We start from the raw sequence: 25,197 nt of genomic DNA, 5'->3' as shown, positions 1-25,197 counted from the left end.
AAATCTCAGAAAAATTAAATACAATAAATGAATCGTTCAAAAAATAAAATATCATGAACAAACCATGCAATAAGTGTAACGCTATCCAAGCCTGCTTCTCCCATTGAGCGATATTTTTTTTTTCCTTGATACATTTTCTCCATGTCAGTAGCCAGCTCCCAGTGCCCTTTCTTCAACAATCCCTTTACTTTTAGCTTAGAAAATAGTAGTGTTACACTGTTACCTTTTTTTTTGTCGGCGAGTACGAGTACCAATAATTTTGGTCAAGTACTCGCCGATACCGAGTACCGATACCTTTGCTGTGTGATTTGAGCCCTGACCGAATCGAATGCGATTTCCCCCACCGCTCCTGTGTGTGTGAACTCAGTATAAAAAGGAAAGTGCCATCTAGTGCAGCAATGGGCAGTTTATTACCCACTTGCCACCCTGCTAGTTCTGACACTTCACTCCTACATGTAAAAATCAACTTTTTTTTGCTAGAAAATTAGAACCCCAAACATTATATATATATTTTTTTAGCAGAGGCCCTATAGAATAAAATGATGGGTGTTACAATTTTTAATGTAACATGGTTTCTCTATCGCTCATTGACAGACGTAGTCTTCTTGATTCTCAAGAGCTGGGTTATGTTGTCTCCGCAGGAGTAGGACTAGGCAGAATGACAAAACGTTCTGGCTCCACCCTAGGGGCAGTCCCTGAGGGTATATCCTCCCTCTCTCTGCTACAGGGAATCAGTTTTTTTCTGTCTAGTCAGGAGTAAGGACCTAAGTTCCTTGCTGGGATCTTTTGGTCCTGGCAAGACTTTTTTCTTTAAGAAAAAGACATTTTTTAGGTAGTTTTCTCCAGTGTTTTTTTCCTGTGAGATCTTCAAGCAAAAATGCCGGACTGGGCGACACTTGTGGTCACCCCAGCCGGCCTACGAGCGCGCGCAGACCATGGCATTGCGCTTGGTCGGCCGCGACATATTCAAGTAAGTATGCGGGGCCGGGCGACGGGCTGGATGTTGAGATCCAGTGGTCACCCCGGTTTCTGCCTAAGAGCGCGTGCAGACCAGTGCGCTGAGTCGGCCGCGACGGAGTCCCAGCAAAGGGACTGACTTTGCGAGTTAAGAGCTCGCTTGGACGCCAGGTACCAGAGAGTCGAGGCGTCCACAAACCCCCACCCCGGTGGAGAGGGTATTGTGAAGAGAGGGTGCCTGTCGGTTCGGTATGGTGAGTAAACGTTCCCTTTTTTCCTCATTATGAGGCAGTATATATTATGGGCCCCTCCATATATGGTCAGTATATATCTGATACTTACAAGTCCCCCTTGTAATACAGCATGTGTTTGTGGGAAGTGGACTTGGTTCAAGAGCTAACACTCTACCCAGCAGACTGTAAATTACAGCAGACATAGGAGGTATAATCCTACCTTATGTGCAGTGTATCTCTGTAGATCCATATGTCACCTCTTAGCAGAGTGCAGGTGGATGTGCTGGGAAGACGATATCGGCGGTCCGCCGCCATTTTGCCGTAGACCGAATGCATGTATGTCCTCAGGTCACGCCGGCCGCCATGTTTTTGGAGTCTTATGTCTCTTCTATGGGGGCGGCCATGTTTTGTGAGCCCAGCTACCTCATGGAGGGCTGGGAACGCCGGAAGGCGTACACAGGGGGCGGAGCCACGCCTTCTGCCCGGGAAAAAAGCAAACAGCTCCTTCCAGTCTGTGTAAGACAGACGCTGACTGCAGTTTGTTGGAAACTGCACTGCATCGGTTGGTGAGCCTTGGGGGTCCCTCTCTCTCTCTCTGGGATCGAGAAGCAGGTACTCTGAGGGGCGCTATTGCGCTAGGGGGAGACACACAAAAAAAAAAAAAAAAAAAAAGAAAAAGTTTTTTTGTTTTTGCTGGCAAAGGTGTCCTGTATTAACATGGACCCTGCCACTCATGTATCTCCTCCGGATCCCCTCGAGGGGTCTGCGGGATCCTCCAGCACCCCATTGACAATTGAATCTTTGTCAGCTATTATGGAAACTTTTGTGTCCCGGGTGGAAGTGGCTTGTCAGGGACAGGGCGCAAGAAAGCGACCCCCGCCTAACCCCTTATTATCTGAAACTTCGGATTCAGACTCTGAGCCTATTTCTGCAGTTGCAGGTACTTCATCTGGTATTGGTGTCTCGGGTCCTGTCTCTTCAGACAGTGAGGAGGATGTTTCGGCATCCGCCATAGCCCGAGAGGAAGCGTTGGTAAACGCACTCATTGTATCTGTTCAAGAGACTTTAAGGTTACAGGGTACTCCATCGGAAATAGCTGAAACTGAGATCCCTTTTGGGACTAAAAAGCGCATCAAAGTGGCGAAGGTTTTTCCATTGCCCAAATGTTTTGGCAATCCAATCGAAGAAGAATGGCGTCTGCCAAAACGCACTTTTAATATTTCTAAACGCATTGACAGGCGTTATCCGTTTGAGGAAACCCTTATTAAGAAATGGACAGAACCACCTGTGGTGGATTCACCTATTGCTAGATTGAATAAAGCCACGGTTATTCCTTTAGAAGACGCTCCGTCTTTTAAAGATCCAGTGGATCGCAAGATAGAAGCTATGTCTCGCACCATGTTTTCCTTGATTGGATCAGCTTTCAGACCAATAATTGCTATTGGTCTGGTTTCGCAGGCTGTAACTGAATGGACCAAGTGGTTACGCCGGGACTTAGAAGAAGTCCCTCAGGCGGTATCAGATTTGTTGGAACAAATGATACAGGGGTTACAGTTTGTATGTGATGCGGCGTTAGACGCCACTCCATTAATGGCGCGAGCATCAGTCTCAGCAGTGGTTCTCAGGCGTACACTGTGGCTAAAAGGTTGGTTAGCCGACCAAGGTTCCAAAAAAGCATTGGCTAATATCCCCTTTTCAGGAGAGCGTCTATTTGGAGCCAACTTAGATGAGATCATTAAGGATCTCACCGGTGGAAAAAGCACCTTTTTACCGCAAAATTTTAAAGGTAGAGGAACTCGTCAAAGACGAGGGCCTTCTTTTTCTGCTCACAAGAGGTTTTTTCGTCCAGCGGGTGAAAAAACTAAGTCCTCCAAAGCTCCTACAGGAGGCGTCAGGGGTCGTTGGTCGGGCAAGCAAAAGCCCGCCCCCTCCAGACCTGAAGATAAACCATCCAAAGCCTGAAGGTGCGCCCCCACCCATAACTGGGGTGGGGGGACGTCTTCGCCGGTTCCCGGATCCATGGCTTTCCAGAATCCCGGACAATTGGGTTTGCAAAGTCATAAGGTCAGGGTACAAGATCGAGTTTCGATCTCTCCCACCGGCGCGATTCTTCCCTTCCAATATCCGTCTATCCGCAGATCGTTTAGAAGATCTGAGGAGAGCAGTCACAGATTTACTACAACAAGGAGTGGTAGTCCACGTTCCTTGGACAGAACGGTTTCAAGGGTTTTATTCAAACCTGTTTACAATACCCAGGAAAGAGGGCAAAGTGCGTCCAATTCTGGACTTAAGAGCACTCACTTCTTTCGTCAACATAAGAAGATTCAGAATGGAGTCCATTCGCACGGTAGCAGCCTTCCTGCATCCAGGGGATGTCCTAGCGTCCATAGACATCAAGGACGCCTATCTTCACATTCCCATTTTCGCAGGACATCAGCGTTTTCTACGCTTTTCCGTAGAGGAGAACCACTATCAGTTTGTGGCGTTACCTTTCGGTCTCGCCACGGCTCCGCGGGTCTTCACAAAGGTGTTGGCCCCAATGTTGGCACTTCTGCGCCAAAGAGGTATATCGATTCTAGGTTACCTAGACGATCTTCTGCTTCATGCAGAGTCTCCTCAGACCTTGCTACAAAACATAGAAATTACTATGATTTCTTTACAGGAATTCGGGTGGCTGGTGAACCAGCAAAAGTCATTTCTGGTTCCCACCCAGAAGCTCGAATATCTGGGTCTAATTCTAGACACAGTCAGGATGAGAGTTTTCCTTCCGGTAGGGAAACTTCGAAAGATTCAATCAGCAGTCCAGTTGTTACTGTCCAACAGCTGGTCTTCCCTTCGGACGTGCATGAGGGTTCTGGGGTTGATGGTGGCTTCATTCGAAGCAGTCCCATTTGCCCAGTCCCATACCCGAATTCTTCAGCAAGAGATTCTTCTCAGATGGAATCGGAATCTGGAATCCCTGGACAATCAGATACGATTGAGCAAACAGACCAGAGAGTCTCTGGTTTGGTGGCTTCGGTCTCCAATGCTCAGCCAGGGAAAGTCATTTCTGCCAATATATTGGACAATAGTGACCACGGATGCCAGTCTATCCGGATGGGGAGGAATTCTTGGTCAGTTATCTGTCCAGGGACTTTGGTCCCCGGAAGAATCCAGGTTACCGATAAATGTATTGGAACTGAGAGCGATCAGACTTTGTCTGATTCACTGGACCGAGCAGCTCCAGGGCAGCCCGGTTCGGATCCAGTCGGACAATGCCACGGCCGTGGCTTATGTCAATCATCAGGGGGGCACCAAGAGTGTCCGAGCGGCCAAAGAAGTGGCTTGCATTCTTCGCTGGGCGGAACGATTTGTTCCAACAATCTCTGCGGTGTTCATTCCGGGGGTGGAGAATTGGCAGGCAGATTATCTCAGCCGTCAGACCCTGGATCAGGGGGAATGGTCCCTCCATCCAGACGTTTTCCACCAGTTGTGCCTACGGTGGGGCACCCCGGATGTGGATCTGTTGGCATCACGATTCAACAGGAAAGTTCAGAGATTCGTGGCTCGCTCCCGCGATCCTCTAGCAGAAACCGCAGACGCACTGATCGCCCCGTGGGGGCAATACCAGCTAATATATGCCTTCCCTCCTCTCGCGTTACTGCCAAGACTTCTTCGCAGGGTAGAGGAGGAAGGAATCCCAGTAATCCTGGTAGCTCCGGACTGGCCTCGTCGAGCTTGGTACGCCGACATGGTCAGACTGGTGGCGGACGTCCCATGGAGACTTCCTCTCAGGGAGGATCTACTGTCTCAGGGACCGATCTTCCATCCTGCTTTACGATCGCTGGCTTTAACGGCCTGGCTATTGAGACCCAGGTGCTGAAGGACAAAGGTTTGTCAGCTTCAGTTATTCCTACTCTAGTTGAAGCAAGGAAAGCGACTTCCAGAAAGATTTATCATCGCACATGGAAGTCCTACATTGCATGGTGTGAACCTTTGGGGTTCCGTCCTCGGTCTTATTCGATTAGTCGAATATTGGCTTTTCTGCAACAAGGGGTTGAGCAGAAACTGGCCTTGAGTACTATCAAGGGTCAGGTCTCAGCATTAGCTATCTTCTTTCAGAAGCCTTTGGCTACTCATTCCTTGGTGCGGAATTTCATCCAGGGGGTGCGACATCTGGCTCCGCCAGTGCACGCGCCGTTACCCCCCTGGGATCTTAATCTAGTGTTGTCGGTTCTTCAGAAACCTCCCTTTGAAGATATTAGGGAGATTCCTCTACCCACGTTGTCCCAGAAGGTGGCCTTCTTGGTGGCTATTACTTCTGCACGCAGGGTGTCAGAACTGGCCGCATTATCTTGTCGTTCACCATATCTGGTGGTTCATAGAGATAAGGTGGTTCTTCGTCCGAATCCATCCTTCCTACCAAAAGTGGTTTCAGAATTTCATCTGAATGAAGAAATTGTATTACCTTTCCTGTGTCCTAAGCCCAGTCATCCTCGGGAATTTGCTTTGCACTCCTTGGATGTGGTCCGGGCGATCAGGGTATACTTGAAAACGACAGACTCGTTTCGCAAGACGGATTCACTTTTTGTGATCCCAGATGGACCCAAAAAGGGGTTGCCTGCATCTGCCGCGACCATTTCCAGATGGATCAGACAGACGGTAGTGCAGGCTTATTCTATTAAGGGTCGGGAGCCCCCGTTCCCTGTTAAGGCGCACTCCACTCGGGCACTTAGTGCGTCATGGGCCTTTCGCCATCAGGCGTCAGTGGTCCAGGTGTGCAAGGCGGCTACCTGGTCGTCGGTGCATACCTTCTCTAAACATTATAAAGTTGATGTAATGGCATCGTCTGATGCCTCATTTGGCCGCAAGGTTTTGCAGGCCGCAATTTGAGGAGACCAGTGGTCTACCTCGAGGGTTTTTTTCCGTTGGAAAAATTTTTCTTTAGCCTCATTCTTTGTTTATAATGAGCCTTTAAAACTTCTAGTTTGGCACCGGTTGGGCCTTCTAGATTGGATTTGATTTTGTCAATCCCACCCCTCATTTGTGGCACTGCTTCTGGATGTCCCAGCTCTTGAGAATCAAGAAGACTACGTCTGTCAATGAGCGATAGAGAAAAATGGATTTTTGTAAGAACTTACCGTAAAATCCTTTTCTCTTAAGCTCATTGACAGACGTAGTACCCGCCCCTCTATCATTGAGTTGGGTTGGGTTAAATTCTCTGTACTGCTTTAAACAGAACTGATTCCCTGTAGCAGAGAGAGGGAGGATATACCCTCAGGGACTGCCCCTAGGGTGGAGCCAGAACGTTTTGTCATTCTGCCTAGTCCTACTCCTGCGGAGACAACATAACCCAGCTCTTGAGAATCAAGAAGACTACGTCTGTCAATGAGCTTAAGAGAAAAGGATTTTACGGTAAGTTCTTACAAAAATCCATTTATTTGCGCAGCGGTTTTTTCAAACACAATTTTTTGGGAAAAACACTTGTATTAATTAAAAAAAACAAAAGAGTAAAGTTAGCCCAATTTTTTTGTATAATGTGAAAGATGATGTTATGCCAAGTAAATAGATAGCTAACATGTCATACTTTAAAACCACGGCTGCCTGTGGAATGGCGGCAAACTACGGTGCTTAAATTCTCCGTAGGCGACATTTTAAATGCCTTTACAGGTTAACAGTTTAGAGATGCACAGGAGGTCTGGTGCTAGAATTATTGCTCTCACTCTGACGTTCGCGACACACATATGTGGTGCAATCACCGTTTACATATGCATGCGGGAGTAACGTATGTGTTCGCATTAGCACGTAAGCATGGTGGGACAGAGGCACTTTACATTTTTTTTCTTATATTTTTACTTTTTTTTTTTTATGAACTTCATTGCTATCACAAGGGATGAACAACATCCTTTGTGACAGCATGGGCTGTGACAGGTCCTCTTTATGGAGAGATCTGGGGTATTTTAGCCAGGTACACAAAGAGCTAAAATTGGAAGTGACAACATAACTCGTCGTTCCCAGTTTCTGGGGCCACAGAGAGAGGACATCAGTTCCTTTCTCTGTACAGGGAAGCCATCCCCGCCGGCTGCATCGCTCCCGGCCTCCACGATGAGACCGGAGAGCCCAAGAGAGGTGGTGGCAGGGGGGGCACCTGCAGAATTGATTGAGTGGCTAATTAGCTACTCAGATCACTTCTGCAAAAGAGAATCATCTGCTGAAGAAATACATACCAGAATGATGCCTGTAAATGCATACCCATTGAAACCAGGGGACATCCACCTGGTGGGTGGACCATGGACGTCACATTAATGAAGGCCTCTTGATCCCTATAGGGAAAGAGAGCCTTGACTGATGGGGGCATGGTCAGGGGTCTTGTTTATAGCAGGAGGCTACGTGGAGAATTGATTGGATGGAATTTGGGCACAGGGTTGGGCCTGAGCTCAGTTAAATATCCCCTACCCAGGGAATTCTGGGTCTTGAAGAAAACGTGGTTGAAGAGCTAACCACCCCCCCGCCCTATTCTTGGTCGGTCTGTCACAGCTTTCGTGGCGGTTTTGACCTTGCCAGCAGTTAAAATTATAGTAATGGGTTATGCCCTTGTTTGTAAATTGGGGGGTAGGCTGTCTGTCCTGCACTGATGATAACGACAGACCCTCCCCCTTTCACCTTTTGGAATTAATTTGTTAAGGACTAAGAGTGCTCACAGTACAACTGTGGCTGGCACTGGTCTAAATGTATACTTGTTTTGTTGTGAAAGTTAATAAAGCTGTGGCCTTGCCCTTTCCAACTTAATCATTTGTAAGTGTGGTTTTGTATGGGGAAGGGGCAAGGGGCATTTGTTATTATGGTTCTCCGGACCTATGCACCTCTGCAGTCAAGTACATATCTCGTCAATTCCAAATCTGCATAGTGTCTCTGTCCCGCTGATGATAAAAAAACACTGCTGCTTATAGGAGGTGCTTACAAGGCTGGAGGAGAAGTTCCTGGGTCCCTGTGGGTATAGGGCAGAAGTGATGTCAGCTTTGGGGCAGACCGCCTATACATCTCTTCCAGCCCTGTTAGCACCTCCAGCGGCTGTGGTTTTCTATTATTAGTGGGACGAGGACATTATACATTGGATTTTACAAGATATGTACTTTATTGTGAGCTGATAAAACATTTTAATAAACTGCCCATTGCTGCACTAGATGGCGTTTCTCTTTCTTTACTGGGTTCACAAACACAGGAGCGGTGGAGGAAATCACATGCGATTTGGATAGGAATCACACCGCATTCCTGTTCAAATCGCATGCGATTCTTTGGAGTGCAATTTGTGCCCATTAATTTTATATGGTCTCAAATCACACCGCAAACGTATGGGTTTCGGGTATCTGGAGCATTTGCACGAGTACGAGTATCCGGTATCAGTGTACCCTAGAAAATAGTCATTACTCAAAACTAAGGTTTAGTTCCCATTGATTTTAATGAGGTTCGAATTCCGGATCCAATCTTTGGTAATGTTCACCGAACCAAACTTCAGCTCATCACTACCGCTGACCTCTGCTTTCTGTGCATTTCATACTCCTGACCTCTGTACTTTGTGAGTTGTGCACTCCTGACCCTGCACTCTGTGCATTATGCACTCAGGATCCCTTCACACCGTGCGCTACATACTCATGACCCCTGCAATCTGTGTGTTACGCCCTTTTAGCCTATAGCAGATTGAGTTTAGGTTTTATTTAAACATACCTCTTGAAGCTCCTCCCATTTTTCCCGCAATTTTGCCATACCCACAGTTTGCAGTGGCATGCTAAGTGCATTGCATTCTTTCTCTGCGCAGTGACAAATTAAATTTGGTTTTACACCTTAAAAGTTTGCCTACTGTTCCACAAATATGTAACCACTTGTTTCAAGGCATGTTAAAAATGGGTGCGTGATTTTATGGGCGTGAGTACAAATGACTTCAGAGGTAAGCAAATGACTTCAGAGCTCGAAATAGCTAGGGGAGTAACGTATTAAACAATATAACACAGGCATAGTCTAGGGCAGTGATGCCGAACCTTGGCACTCCAGATGTTTTGGGACAACATTTCACATTGCCCAAGCAACTGGCCAGATCCTCTGAAATGTACAGAATTCAAGACTCCAAATCCCTCAAAACAGCAGGTACCCCAATGCTCAGGTCCCATGAGTTATCTGCAGACTTAGCCCTGGGGTCATGTGACAATACCGGAACTCTGACACAGAAGTGTCTCACCATAACCAAGTAGCTTGCCTGGTTTCCAGAACTTACTCTGCACTTCAAAAGCCACCAAGGTATCTCATAGACACTGGTTACCCGACCCGGCTCCCCTAGTGTAACTGGAGCTGTGGCAAGCGCATCTGGATCATGGCGAGGCACAGATAGTACTCTGCCATTCCCTGGGAGCTTACCATGAGCAGGGCCATGGAGGCAAATGCAGCTACTAGTTACCAAGGTTATGTCCGGACCACCAGGCTTTGGAGCCATAGGAACAACACACTGCCAGAGGAACTCAACCGAGGCAACTGACAAATGAATATCAGACCAAACAAGTAACCAAAATAAGGCATGTGAGGACTCAGAGCTTTCAGTCCCATTAGCAGGTGAACACTTAGCCTTTGCATGACAATCCAACTGAGCAGCTGGTATTGAGTCAGGAGAACCTGGCTGGGTGCTAGGTAAAAGAGAACTAAGATCAGGCTGGCCAATGGTAGAGGCAGACTGGACATCGAGCATGGGACCATCAGGCTGGACATCTGGCACCGGATCAGAGGCAGAGGAAGGCAGGTCATCAGACAGCAGATCATTATAGGTAGACTTGTCATCAAGCAGCAGACCATCAGAGGCAGGCAGATTGTTGGGGACAGGATGTCCAGAGGCAGGCTGGGTAGCAGGCACAGAGTCATCAGGCTGGGCAGCAGGCACTGGGTCATCAAGCTGGGCATAAGGCACCGAAAAACATCAAGCTGGGCAGAAGGTACCAAAACATCAATCTGGGCAGCAGGCACCAGAAAATCAAGCTGGGCAGCAGGCACCAGAACATCAAGCTAGGCAGCAGGCACCGGCACATCAAGCTAGGCAGCAGGCACCGGTACATCAAGCTGGGTAGCAGGCACCGGTACATCAGGCTGGGCAGCAGGCACTGGAACATCAAGCTGGGCAGCAGGCACCAGAACATCAACTTGGGCAGCAGGCACCGAAACATCAGGCTGAGCAGCAGTCAGAAGCACATTAGGCTGGGCAGCGGGCAGAGGCACATCAGTCTGAGCAGCGGGCAGAGGATCAGCAAGGTTAGTTGGGTTATCAGGTTCAAGATCGTCAGAGGCCGGCTTAACCCCATTGGCAATCATAGGGGCAGGCTGGAGCAGATCGGCTGGCGTGGAGGCAGGCTGGAGCAGATCAGCTGGCGTGGAGGCAGGCTGGAGCAGATCAGCTGGCGTGGAGGCAGGCTGGAGCAGAATGGCTGGTGTGGAGGCAGGCTGGAGCAGATCAGCTGGCATGGAGGCATGCTGGAGCAGATTGGCTGGCGTGGAGGCAGACTGGGGCAGTTTGGCTGGCGTGGAGGCAGACTGGGGCAGATTGGCTGGCATGGAGGCAGGCTGGAGCAGATCGGCTGGCGTGGAACCAGGATTGAATAGTGGTAAGAGTTTGCACGTTGGGAAAAACTTTAGTTTCTTTTTGGGTTTTGCCACTGAGGTTCTGCATGTGAACACAGGGCTGTGAGTAGGGGGAGCAGCTGATGGCAAAGAAAAGCTGGGGGATGTTGAAAAAGAGGGAGCAGTTGTTAAGGAGGATTTCTGAGGGATTGGCGCAGGCAGCGGAGAAGAGGTAATCTTCAAGGGTTAAAGGCAGGGTAGGTGCAGCAAGTGGAAACAGGGTACTGACATATGGTTGGTAGTAGGGTATACCGGGCTGCAACTGTGGTTGCTGTGGGTGATGGAGAGAGGAATCTTTGAGCAGGCGGGTGTCTAGCACGAGGAAGGGGTTCATCCTCCAATAACCATACCAGTGATTCTACCTGAGCCATACTGAAGGGGGGAGAAAAGTAATCACTGCCTTTAGGAGTACTGGACAAAGCCAACTAAGCACAAACTTAAATCAATGGCTGAAAATCACCAAACAGCATCCTGCCCTGATCAACTAGAGAATGAGCAAGATGAATGCATTCTAACAGCTGGTCATTGGCCCATTCCTTTAATATCTGGCAGCAGTATTCTTTTTCCTCTGTCACTAGCAAAGAAAAGTAGATAAACTCCTCAGGATGCATCTTGCAAGACACAACAGCAGAGCCAAGATGGTTTCCCTGTGCAGCCACTTCTGGTCAGGACTGGCCTTGGTGTTATGTCAGTAACAGATGTGACCAGAAATGTGTGGACCGCCACAGAGAATATCAGGCACAAATATAGTGTAAAAGAAAATAATTTATTTAAAAATAAGTGAATAACACAAATGTAAACGCACCACCAGAAAACTAAAACTATGTAAATCAAACCAGATAACCAAACAATAGTGACACACAATGAACAACTGCTCAAACCAAATATATACAGAAAACAGGATAAACAAATCGTAACAGAGCCAGGGTCATACACGTGAGATCAAGCAAAGGGAGTTGGGAACAAGACAGAACAGGGAGAGGGTAACGGGAGACAGAGTAAGCAGGTAGGAAGGAATCAGGCTGCATGGTCAAGATCAGGGTCCAGGATCAGGGTCAGGATGCAGGGACACAGGAACACAGATCAGGGGCACATGGAGACAACACCAAGGCAGTGAGGAAGAGCATGCACAGGGTTTAAATATGCTTGCTGCAACCAGCATCAGGTGATGACTGATTGCATGAGATGTCAGCTTCTGGCTGCTGAGAGACACCCACTGGTGGACACTGGAACTGAATCCTTTGGATCTGGGAGCTACAGTGCCACCAGCAGGTGAGCCCCTTCCTTACACATGGACTCCGGAAACCCCAACATCCCTGAGCTGGGGCGCTGACTCCCTCAGCCTGCTCCAGCAATACCTCGAGAGAGAGAGTGGCAGCAGCAGCGGGGATGGGTGGCCCTGGGGATCCCCTAACTTTACTGGACTCTGCTGGCCATTCGCTCTCACTGCTGTATCAGCAGGTACCGCGCCACTGTCCTCCTGCTCCATTCTCAGGGTGTCTTCATCTCTGTTAATCACATTCCTCATGATGAAAGTGGCGCCTTGCAGCCCGCCCTGTAATGGCAGCTGAGCTGAAGCACCTGTCACTGACAAAAGCCCAGACGCCAGGACAGAATTTCTACTTGCCATGGCGACCTGGCACCTTGGATTTGTTGAGCCCTGTACTAAAGGATAGAATCTTATAGCCTGTTTCTTAAATTTTCCTGGAGATTGAGGCCCTGTGAGACAATTGGGATAATCTGTGTAGAACTTGTACAGGTTTTAGACAAAGTGTCTAAAACTCAGTAAGAGGAGGTAGTGTTTGGATCCTGTCCCAGTTTTAGGAAATGATGTAGTGCAATTGTATTATTTTTTATAGGGGGAGTGGGGGTGTCAAACATGTTATGCATTTCTGATAGGGGATGAAAGTGTCCATCTAACCAAAAATAGTGTAATCAAAACCTCCCAGATAGTAGGGATGAGTTGAAAGCCCCCTCTTTTAAACCTGGTTGAAACTGCAGATGGCCTATCCCCGAGGTCATACATGATGGCGCCTGTTCAGACATGCCTAATCATCTGTCTTTCTTGAATAGTTTTAAGCAGTACCACTCACTGGGGGATTATAAAGTGACCTAGAGAGTTTGTGTATGAGCCAGGTGACAAAGGCTGACTGGGAGAGGCAGCGGGTGAGTGTATAACATACTGGAGGGGGAGTGTGTGTGAGTGTGACACGAGCAGAGCAGGGAGTGACCGGCTGACTGGGGGAGAGGGAGGAAACTGACAAGCCCTTCAGGGCCAGTACAGGGGAGGCACAACTAATAGATAACATAGGCTGACTGTGACAGGCTGACAGAGGTTAGTGGGTAAACTAGGTGAGGAGGGTGTTGTACTATAAGTAACTGAGTACTGCTAAATATTGTGAGTAACTGAGTATTGCTGAGTACTGTGAGTAACTGAGTACTGCTGGGTACTGTGAGTAACTAAGTACTGCTGGGTACTATGAGTAACTGAGTACTGCTGAGTATTGTGAGTAACTGAGTACTGCTGGGTACTGTGAGTAACAGAGAACTGCTGAGTATTGTGAGTAACTGAGTACTGTGAGTGACTGAGTAATGCTGAGTATTGTGAGTAACTGAGCTCTGTGAGTGACTGAGTACGGTGATTGGCTGGGTACTGCGGAGTAACTGGGTACTGCGAGTAACTGAGTTCTGCAAGTAACTGAGTGCTGCGGAGAAACTGTGTGCTGCGGAGTAACTGAGTACTGTGAGTGTCTGAGTTTTGTGAGTGTTGAGTACTGTGGGTAACTTAGTACTGCGAGTAACTGAGTACTGCAGAGTGACTGGGTACTGCGAGTAACTGACTGCTGCAGAGTAACTGAGTACTGTGAGTAACTGAGTGCTGTGGTGTAATTGAGTACTGCTGAGTGCTGTGGAGTAACTGAGTACTGTGAGTGACTGAGTAATGCTGAGTATTGTGAGTAACTGTGGAGTAACTGAGTACTGCTGAGTGCTGTGGAGTGACTGCTGCGGGGTAACTGAGTGCTGCGGAGTAACTGAGTGCTGCGGAGTAACTGAGTGCTGCGGAGTACTTGAGTAGTGTGAATACCTGAGTAAGTGAATACCTGAGTATTTGGAGTACCTGAGTGGAGTACCTGAGTGGTGTTGAATATTGCTAAGTAACTGTGTGTGACTGAGGAGTAACTGTGTGCAGAGAAATTAGAGTCAAGAAGATAGTTAAGAGTTAATCGAACAGAGTTAAATCCCCAATCCCCATTTGAGTATTGGGTACGATGCCCGGCCGGTGTGGAGATGTGACTCGGTGTACATTTTGTGGCATGTATGCGTTCCTAGATCATGCGATCAAGGTCGAATACAGCTGCACAAAATGTAAGCAAATTGCTTCCCCAGAAGCTCAGGTCCTGAATCTAGGGAAGCAACAGGCAACACTGAGAAGAATCTCCATACTTAAGGAAAGCTGGGAACGTACATGGCAGGAGACAAGGGTGCAGGCACCAGAGCAGGCTAACCATTTCCTAAATGTTATGCAGGACAATTTAATGGGTGAACGCACCAACGAGAAACAATGCATTACTAGACCTACTGATTACAAATAATACAGACCTGATTGCGGATGTAGAAATACGGGGAAACTTAGGAAACAGTGACCATAGGTCAATTAATTTCAGTATAAATCATAGAAATAGGAAACACAAGGGTAATACAAGGACACTGAATTTCAAAAGAGCCAATTTCCCTAAACTGCGCTCTATGCTAGATGCTATTAAATGGAATAAAATCCTAGAAACAAAGAACACGAAGGAAAAATGGGAGTGCTTTAGGCTGCATTCACACTTGAGCGTAGCGTTTTCGTGCGTTTTTTATTGCAATTTTTACCGCGATTTTACCGTGATTTTCAGGCATTTTTTTCAGGTGTTTTTGGAGGCAGGCATTGACATCTATCAAAAACGCTGGTAATCAGTCCAAAAAGAAGCTCATGTACTTTTTTCAGCTACAGGCTTTTGCTTCAGGCATTAAAACGCTCAGATGTGAACAGGGGCCATTTAAATGAATGGGGTTTTACTCGTTGGGCGTTTTGGAACGTTTTTTTAGCGTTTTTGGAGCTGAAAAACGCTCGAAAACGCCTAGGTGTGAATGGAGCCTTAAGAACATACTAAATAAAGGTATTGGCCAATGCATTCCAATGGGGAATAGGTTTAAAAGAGCTAAAATAAACCCTGGGTGGCTAAACTCCAATGTAAAAATGCATATAAAAACTAAAGAAAAGGCCTTCAAAAAACACAAGGCTGAGGGGTCATTGGCAGCATTCCAAAATGACAAAGAATGCAATAAGAAATGTAAGAGTGAAATTAGGGTGGATAAAATAGAACATGAAAGGCACATAGCGGAAGAGAGTAAAAAAACAAACAAAAAAAAAACAGAAATTCTTTAAGTATAAAAATAGTAAGAAAGTGAGACCAAAACACATTGGCCCCATAAAGGATGACAAAGGGAAAATGGCTATAAAGGACAGAGAGAAGGTTAAGGTGCTAAATAAATTCTTCTCCTCAGTCTTCACAAAGGAATTGGGGGGGCTACGTTAACCCAGCTTGTAATGTTAAAGTTAATAACATGTCACAGGAAGCACCCTCATGGTTAACAGAAGACAGACTCAGAACTAGACTTGAAAAACTTAACATAATTAAGTCACCGTGACCAGATGGCTTACACCCGAGGGTCCTTAAAGAACTCAGCCAGGTGATAGCCAGACCATTGTTCCTAATTTTTATGGATAGTCAACTGACGGCAATGGTACCAGCTGATTAGAAAAAAACCAACGTGGTACCAATTTTTGAAAAAGGGCCGAGATATATCCCTGGGAACTACATCCTGGTTAGCCTAACATCAATAATCTGTAAGATATTGGAGGGGATGATAAGGGATTATATACAAGACTTAATATCTGAGTAGTTGAATAACTGAGTAATGAAAACGGTATCATTAGTAGTAATCAGCATAGATTCATGAAAAATCTATTAACCTTCTATGAAGAAGTGAGCTGCCATCTAGATAAAGGAAGGCCTGTGGATGTGGTGTATCTGGATCTGCCTGCGTGGGCAGGAACACGCAGAGGATCACGAAATCTGAGGCTCTCCCTACCGATGAGGGCAGGAGTCATATATTTGATATGTTAGAACTATGTTGACTCTCCTGGCACCATCAGATGTGTAATTACAGAAAACCGGTATGCGTATTCTATATAAGGCCATTACAGCCCGCTCTAACTGAAGTGAGTTATCGTGCACCCTGTTTGGTGTAAACCTAACCCAAAGAACTAACTACTTTGAGGAGATATATATATATATATATATATATATATATATATATATATATATATACCTCTGAGCAGTGTTTAAATAAGAAATTTCGATAATGGAGATGATACTTGGACCTTCCATTTTGTTATAGTGATCCTATGGTTTATCCTGCCATTCCTGTTTATCCGGTCTTGTCTGGTCTCTCTGGCCCTGACGAAGCCCTATGCGAAACGTGTTGGCTTGCTGGGACCTCTAGACCATGTTTTATCAGAGACCCGCTTCAACATCTACTCTAAGTATCGGCATTCCCAGCCAGGGAATGTATTTCTGCACTGTGTTTTTTAATTTATTTGTATTCTTCATATGGGAACCTCCCACATGTCCCATTTGTACATGTTTTTAATATGTATTAATAAACATATATTTTTTACAAATTGTTGTAGTTTGTGGTCCTCCTTCTCCCAACTGGCCTAGAAAGCTCCATCTTTTTCTTTTCTGTTTTTGTTATTGCCATTAGGGGTATGGGCCGACAAACACGGTAATTTACATATAGCAATGGGTAGCAGTGCAGGTGTGCCAACAGCATCTGTCTTAAGAGGTGGAATGCGGCCCGGCTGGTCTGAACCCAAATGAGGAGGTCTCCAGAAGGATGGCTATCCATTCCCTATACATCTGGAGTGTATTGGAACGTTAGACAGGTGACCTTTGCCTACGATACCCACACGTGAAAATGTGCACCAAACCTAGGAGCCAGGGCCCTAAATAGGCTCTGCCTGACCCAAGAGTCACATAGGGCTGTAGCAGCCAATCCCATAGGCAAAGAACAGAGGACCTATCCTAATTAGCGGCTCCTACGGGGGTAGCGGTATGTAGATAAGGATTGGTAAATTTTAATTTATTTTACGTGACTGAGCCTGCATTTGCAGAGGAGTGAGGAATGATGACGATCTCTGCAAAAGTCTTGGAAACATTTCACAATTTCCCTAGAGGTATGAAGCAGTCTAATTTTACCTGAGTCTATGTTAGGAATAAAGGAGAGCAGTAGTAATGAATGTGGTTATCAGAAAGTTAATCCTTTCAATCCCTGTTTGCAGAAGGAGGAAGCATGGAGGTAACAAAAAAGCAAGACAAGAAGAAGAAAATGGGCAACAAGAATACAGTAGGTTTAGCAGCAAAAATTGGCGGTTGAAAAACGTAACTATTATTTAGACCCCAGAAACACAAGGGCAGAAAGGATTTGAGTAAAAGAAAAAATTAGGTTTCACATGCTTAAAAACAGTAAGCATAGCCTATTTAAGGAAATGGTATTTAATGCTGTAGAGCAGGGGTTTTTAAACTATGGCCCTCCAGTTGTTCAGGAACTACAATTTCCATCATGCCTAGTCATGTCTGTGAATGTCAGAGTTTTCCAATGCCTCATGGGATGTGTAGTTCTGCAACAGCTGGAGGGCCATAGTTTGAGGATCCCTGCTATAGAGCAATGAAAGATGAGACTCAGGGCTGTGGGTCTGAATCTACAAACCATACAAGAGCTTGTCTCCCATTTAAGAACCAAGAATCGATTACCTTTACCAAAGATACACCCATGCTTTACTATTTGGCCAGTAGGGAGAGCCATGTGAGTTCATATTAGTTCCATTTCATTTATTAGTTACAGTAAATCCCTGGCAGTTGCCCAAAACACATGTGCTGACCTTTGTGCTACTTGTATAGTATATGTCCTCCGCCTTGCCCACAAGGACAAGGGAGGAATGCTATGTTTCAGTTGCTGTAGGGTCTAGGCGTTGGGTTCTCCTCACCAACCTTTAGCAATGGCTTCTCTGGCATTTGGAAAGAGGTCCTCGGTGGTGTAGAGGCACAGGGTTAGCCACTAGAGCTGGTGGTAGTTCTGGCGTCTAAGTTAAATTGAGGAATTTCCTTTCTCACTTGTAGATGAAAAGGTTCACCCCCATCGGAAATTGGCTTCAGCTTTGCTGATACACTGTAGTAAAGGGTGCTGTTTCCTTCTTAAAAATAGGTCTGGCTAGAAAGGTCTGAAAAAAGAAGATAAGGGCTCTATCGAATTCTACTGGCTCATTCTCCCATATCTTTGGTATTGCCTCCACTTTGATCACAAAAAAATGGATGCGGCATAGGACATCTCTTATGCCATTTCAGTTGTCCAGGTCTTTTGGGCCCGCCACTTTATGGACTCTGTCTAATTAGTTTTCAGCAGGGGAGTCTATCCAGGAGCATACCTCCCAACTTCCTGAGATGGGAATGAGATACACCTATTAGCAAAAGTATGTAGGCATAGGAGACACCCCCTGCCATGCCCCCTTAAAGGAGAACTGTACAAAAAAATGTCTGGTTAAACCCACAAGTGCTTTTTTTTACCACTACTATTTGTTTATATTGGTTATTGGTACTTACAAATACAGCAATTTAGAAATTGGACAAAAGGTTTAGCTCTGGGAAACACTTTTTGAAAGATAAGTGGTGTATTTTATATACAACTATATAGATCAGACAAAATGAGGGACACATGAGAAGGGAAGAGGGACAGAGGGACTTTGTTCCAATTTAGGGACAGTCCCTCGAAATCAGGGACATTTGGGAGCTATGCAGGAGGGTTTTCAGCAAAGCTTGTATCATAATCCAAATGTAGGTCCCTGTTAGTTTCTGGGATGCCTCGGATTTGATCATTACTGTCATCCACTTTCAATCTGAGCTGTGTGAGAACCTGTGTCAGCATTCACAGTTTACAGTGCTGTTAGCCTAGACTCCACCATGGATAAGGAGTCTTCCAGTTTTGAAACTGTTTACATAGGAGACTTGCTGCTTAACCTCTGTTAGCTCCCCCCAAATCCATTGTGCTAAGGAGTCAAGATCTGTTTGCAAAGCTGAGAATAGATATCAGAGCTGTCCACTGAAGACTGCCAATAAGTCTTCTGGGGCTTGAGAATCTATTGATTCTGTAAGTTATTCCGGATATTAAATTTGTGGAGTGTCCATAGGGATGTTCATGCTGGATTTATCCAGGGAAGCTCCCACAGTGCGGTCCCCTATCCTGTGTTATCAGGTAGCAAGTATGCTCTTGGGTAGTGAAACATTTCCTGACAGTCTCCATGGCAGCCTACGTGTGGGTTAACCCCGCCTCCTCTCCAATGGTATAGGACCCCCCTCTATAAATTTTATCTTGCAGGTACAGCCAGTGTTCCTTTTTTGTCCTCCTCCAAGGACCCTATTTGGATTATTTCCTGTTGAAATTTGGTCGGCTTACCTCAGAATGAAAGTCGGTGTCTATGTCCAGGGCCCAGCCACGGGCGGGTGAGTGACATTCAAAAATCCCCTTTGGCTGATAACTGTGCGGTGCTTCGGATGGCCGACGGATATCCTGACAGGGTCTGAAGATTTATCTTCCTCCATGGCAGCGTATTTGTTTTGTTTGTGTGTCTTAAATGTACTTTCTTTGCTATCCCTGGTGGCCCAATGGCGGCTGGAACGCTCCTTGCTTGATCGGAAGCAAGGCAATGTGCACTTGCGATCGCGGCCGGTCATCGCTGACGTAATCCTGGAGTGGAAATTTAAACGCCTGTCAGCCCCAGTGCGAGTGGTAAGCACTGTGGGCATAGCGACATCTTCCCGGTACCTTGTCCGTTGTGAATCCAGGTATGTGGGGCCGGATGCTGTATACCTTTTGGCGGTGTGCAGGGGGGGGGGGCGGTTGATGACACCTGAGTGTTCCTTATTACCTTGTAGTGATCCGCTGTATGCTCTCTATTTCCTTGTCAGTTTTAGTTTTGCCTGAAACATGGATCCTGCTTCACCGCCCCCTTGTGGCCAGCCCTCTCACAACAGGTGAGTGCTGGTACATTCTAGGGGGATATGAAGGGAGGGATGCTGGCTCATGATTCATGGCTAAATCCTGTGTCTCCCTGGATTTCTCTTTCTCCCAGCTCCTTCAGGTCTGGTCAAGAAAGAGACCCTGTCAGGCCACCAAGAGAATCTTCTTCAAGGTCAAGACGCCGTGAGTCTTGATCAGGGAGCAGGCATGAAAGGAGACGCTCAAATTCCTCCTCCAGACACTGCACACACCGCCACAGTAGCCATACGGCCCAGAGAGCCTGCTGGGGTTGTGGGGCGCATGTCCCAGAGGACAAGTCCCTTTGCGAGCCCTGTTTTGCTCGTGCTTCTGGTGAGAGAGAGTCTGAAGATCAGAGATTGGAATCCCTGGTGAAACGTATTGTCCAACAATCCATGAAAGAGTGGGGTGCTAGTCCCACACCTGGGCCTGCTACTTCCAGCTCTCCTGCTGAGGCTCCTGAAGAGCAAGGTCCCTCTCAACCAAGCTTCACTTCCGGAAAATCCTCAGAAAGTGATTCGGATGAAGAGGAAGGTGCAGTTGGGGGCTTTGATTTCGCCCTTGTTTCACCTCTCATAAGAGCAGTCAAAGAGGCTCTGAAATGGGAAGATCCCATTACCCCACAAACAAAACAGAGAAGGTTTTTCAAACACCTGGGGAAAGAGCGGCTAAACTTTCCGCTCCTTTCAGAATTAAAGGATGTCATTCTGGAAGAATGGAGTAGAGGGGATAGCAAGGCCTCCTTATCCTCCAAATTGGTTAAATTGTATCCCTTTAAACCAGAAGAGGTCAGTTATCTGGAATCGGCTCCTCTGGTCGATGCCGCAGTCTCCAGACTAGCAAAACATGTTACCCTACCGCTGGACGATGCGGTTTCCTTTAAAGACCCTCTGGACAGGAAAATGGATCTAGATTTAAAGAGAATCTATATCACGGCCGGTGCGGCTTGTAAACCTGTGCTAGCATTAGCATCTATGTCTAAGGCCATGGAAACCTGGGTTTCTGATGTTGAACTGAAATTAAGGAGTGTCTCTGAAGATGCAGTAGAAAACTCTCCTGTTCAGGAACTGAAGTTAGCTTCTGTGTTTCTTGGAGAAGCATCCATTGATGTGTTACATCTCTTATCCAGATCCATGTTGGCTTCTGTCACAGCCAAACGGGCCCTGTGGTTGCGTCCCTGGCTGGCAGACCCAGCCTCCAAGCAGGCTAGGTGCAAAATCCCTTTTGAAGGATCTTCTTTATTTGGAAACAAATTGGATAATGCAATTACTAAAGTGACGGGTGGAAAGTCAGGTTTCCTTCCCCAAGATAGGCGCCTCTTTGGCCCTAAGAAGCAGCAACCAAGAAAGCAGTTTGCAGAGTGTTCAAGAGATGCCCGCTCATACAGGCCTGGGCGAGATTATAGGAGAAATTGGAAAGGAAGCCAAGCATCCTCTCGTATGACGGTCGGAGGCTCAGCACCTTCCGGGCAAGAAACCTTAAAGTCTTTTTGAGATGGGGCCCGTTCAGACATACCAGGTGGGGGCACGCCTGCTCCACTTTCAGCGTGTCTGGGTGGCCTCAATCTCAGACATCTGGACCATTAGGACAGTGTCCATAGGACACACATGGACCTTCTCGACAGATCCCGTTTCCAGGTTCATCCCCACTCGCTTGCCTTCTCAGGACGAGAGAAGAAGTGTTTTGCTTGACTATGTAAACACTTTGGCGGCTCAGGGCACAATAGTTCCTGTGCCCGTGCAAGAAAGATTCCAAGGCGTATATTCGCCCCTCTTTCTAGTGCAGAAGAAAAATGGATCATGGCGTCCTGTGATAGATCTCACCTATCTCAACGGATTCATAAAGAATGAAAAGTTCAAAATGGAAACCTTATCTACCATTCAGAAAGCAGTGCTTCCAGGAGATTGGCTAGTGTCAATAGATCTCATAGACGCATATTTCCACGTGCCTATAGCAGTGAACTTCCACAAGTTTCTTCGTTTCGCGATAGAGCTTCGACACTTCCAGTTCATCTGTCTTCCTCTTGGCCTATCCACATCCCCAAGGGTGTTCAAGGTCCTTCTGGCTGTGGTAGCTCTAATCAGAATGAAAGGTGTGCGTCTTCACCACTACTTAGACGATCTTCTACTGTTATCACAAGACAAGGATCAACTTCTGTCCCACAGGGACCTGGTCACCTCAACTCTCATGGAGTTCGGATGGTTGTTGAATCTACAAAAAAGTCATCTGGAGCCCTCTCAACATCTGGTTTATCTAGGGGCTCAGTTCAACACCGTCCAGAATACACTTTCTCTTCCTCTAGAGAAAATCCCAGAGGTGTGGGAGAGGATCCGTCCAGCCCTCTCCTCCTCCTTTCTGACGGCATCCCAGTGTCTCAAAATTATAGGCACTATGGTCTCAACGGCCCCTATGGTCAAGTGGGCACTGTGGCGTCTACGGCCGTTTCAAAGGGGCTTCCTTCTTCAGTGGAATCCGGAAAAACACGAGCAGCGTATTTTTATTTCCCACAGCATGAGAAACAGCTTATTATGGTGGCTCCAACACAAGAACCTGCTCAATTGCCATTCCCTAGTTCCCATCTCTTGGGTCATCATTACAACAGACGCCAGAAACTCTGGTTGGGGAGCCCATTGCATGGCAGAGGTGGCTCAAGGGAGATGGCCTCCACAAGCCCACTCCCTGGTCTCCCAACATCCTGGAGCTCCGTGCGGCTTTTCTAGCTCTTCAAGCTTTCCACCACCTGATAGAAGGCAAATCCGTGCTTCTCCGAATGGACAACACCACGGCAGTGGCTTATGTGAAGAGACCGGGCGGAACCAGAAGTCTCCCCCCACTTCAAGAGGTAAACCCAATCATGACATGGGCCCAAGCCCATCTGTCCAACATCTCGGCGGCCTACATTCCAGGGCCACAGAATGTCCAGGCAGATTTCCTTTCCAGAGTCCAGTTGAATCACAACGAGTGGTCTCTACACATCGACTCATTCAAGTGGATTCTGTCACTAGGGGTCTCACCCGAAGTAGACCTGTTTGCATCTCCATGCAACCACAAGCTGGACCGGTACTTCACACGCAGCAGGTGTCACCAATCCTGCGGGACAGATGCTCTGACCGACAGATGGGAATTCAGCAGGGCATATGCTTTTCCCCCGTTTCCCATCATCCTCAGATTTCTTCAAAGACTCCAAGCAGAAGATGTGGAGATCGTCATGGTGGCCCCTCATTGGCCAAACAGGCCCTGGTTCCCACTTCTCCTGCAGCTCAGTTATCGGAGCCCGATTCCCCTACCTCTCAGACCAGGCCTTCTCTTGCAGGGAACAACATTACACCCCTGCCCTGCTCTGCTCAGGTTAACGGTCTGGTTCTTGAGAGGGAGAGGTTGGAGTCACTCGGATGCCCTCCTGGGGCAATCCCTACTTTAATGAACTCCAGAAGACCTAGCACGAACAGAGTTTACTGCAGAGTCTGGTCTAGATTCTTAGAATTCACGTACCCGGAGGGAAATCCTTCCTCGAATTTTGGAGTTCAAGAAGTTCTGAAGTTACTTCAAGCGGGACTGGATAAATCTCTCTCAGTTGGGACTCTCAGGGTGCAAATATCAGCCTTATCGGTGTTCTCAGGGTTCCCCTGGGCCAAGCATGTACTCATACAGCAATTTTTCAAAGGTGTGGTCAGACTCAGACCTCAGAGGAAGCCAAGGTTTCAACAATGGGACCTTCCTCTTGTCCTTAACGTCCTTTCAAGAATCAGTTTGACGGACTCCATCTCTATCAGAGAACTTACCATTAAGAGAGCCTTTTTAGTGGCAATCACTTCAGCCAAAAGGGTCTCTGAGATCAGTTCCCTTGGTCATAAAGAACCTTTCCTCACGTTCTTTCTGGATCGAGTGGTCCTAATTCGGATGCTCAATTCCAATCCGAAGGTATCATCGGTTTTTCATGAAAACCAGGAGATTGTGCTTCCTACCTTTCGATCTTCTGAGGATAATGAACCTCATCCCTTGGATGTAGGGAAGACTCTAATGGAATATCTCCAGTCAACATCTTCCTTCAGACAATCAGATAACCTCTTCGTCCTCTTCTCAGGCAAAAATAGAGGAAAGCGGGCCTCGTCAAGGTCCATTGCAGCCTGGATTGTGTCTGCTATTCAACAAGCTTACTGTGTAGAGGGTTTGGCTCCTCCAGAGGCGGTGACAGCCCACTCAACGAGAAGCATCTCAACGTCCTGGGCGGTTTCACATCATGTTGCACCAGAAGTAGTCTGCAGAGCGGCTTCCTGGTCTTCTGTAAATACGTTTATGACACATTATTGTGTGGAGCCAGCCTCCTTATCTTCAGTTAATTTTGGCTTAACTGTTTTATCTGCTAATAATTTGAAGTAAAATTTGATTTGAAACATTCCCACCCGTGTGGCTTGGGCTAGTTATTTCCCACACGTAGGCTGCCATGGAGACTGTCAGGAAAACGGAAAATTCCTATCAGATACTTACCGTAATTTTCCTTTCCTGATGGTCTCCATGGCACCTGGAGTTCCCACCCTCTGGTCTTGGATTCGGCTAAGACATGGAACACTGGCTGTACCTGCAAGCTGAAATTTATAGAGGGGGGTCCTATACCATTGGAGAGGAGGCGGGGTTATCCCACACGTAGGCTGCCATGGAGACCATCAGGAATGGAAAATTACGGTAAGTATCTGATAGGAATTTTCAGTTTTTTGTGCAGGTGACATTTTGCTGGCAAGGGTCTTCATTTTTCTCTATCACTGAAGATCTGAATAACCTTGGGAGATGAACACAGTGTGGGACCCAGGGGGTTTAGGAGCCTTTCCTGTCTTGGGCTGCTTGGTGCATAAATTGAGGCACTTTGTGCTAAAAAGTAAGCCCCAGGCCAAAAACTCTCTTTCAAGATATCTTTACTGCTCCATTGCTAAGACACACACCCAAGATGTTTGTTTTTTTAACTCTTTTGTTTAGTATAGATCCATGTTTGTCTAAAGCATGTTTGAATTCAAACAAAAATAATCATAAATGGGTCAAACTCAATGGATCACTTAGTTTTTTTACGTCTTCACTCTTCTATATTACTTTGTCTCTGCCATCACTCTTCTATGTCTCTGTTTAGTACTTAGCAATATCATTGTTTACACAGGAAACTTTGAATATAATAATGTGTTAAGCTTTTTGACAGTTGCAGATACTTACATTTTTAACTGCTTTCAGATAATGTAGATATGTGACT

This window comes from Pelophylax lessonae (assembly GCF_965119305.1).
Source record: "Pelophylax lessonae genome assembly, chromosome: 4".
NCBI lineage: Eukaryota > Metazoa > Chordata > Amphibia > Anura > Ranidae > Pelophylax > Pelophylax lessonae.
This window is presented reverse-complemented; position numbering follows the sequence as displayed.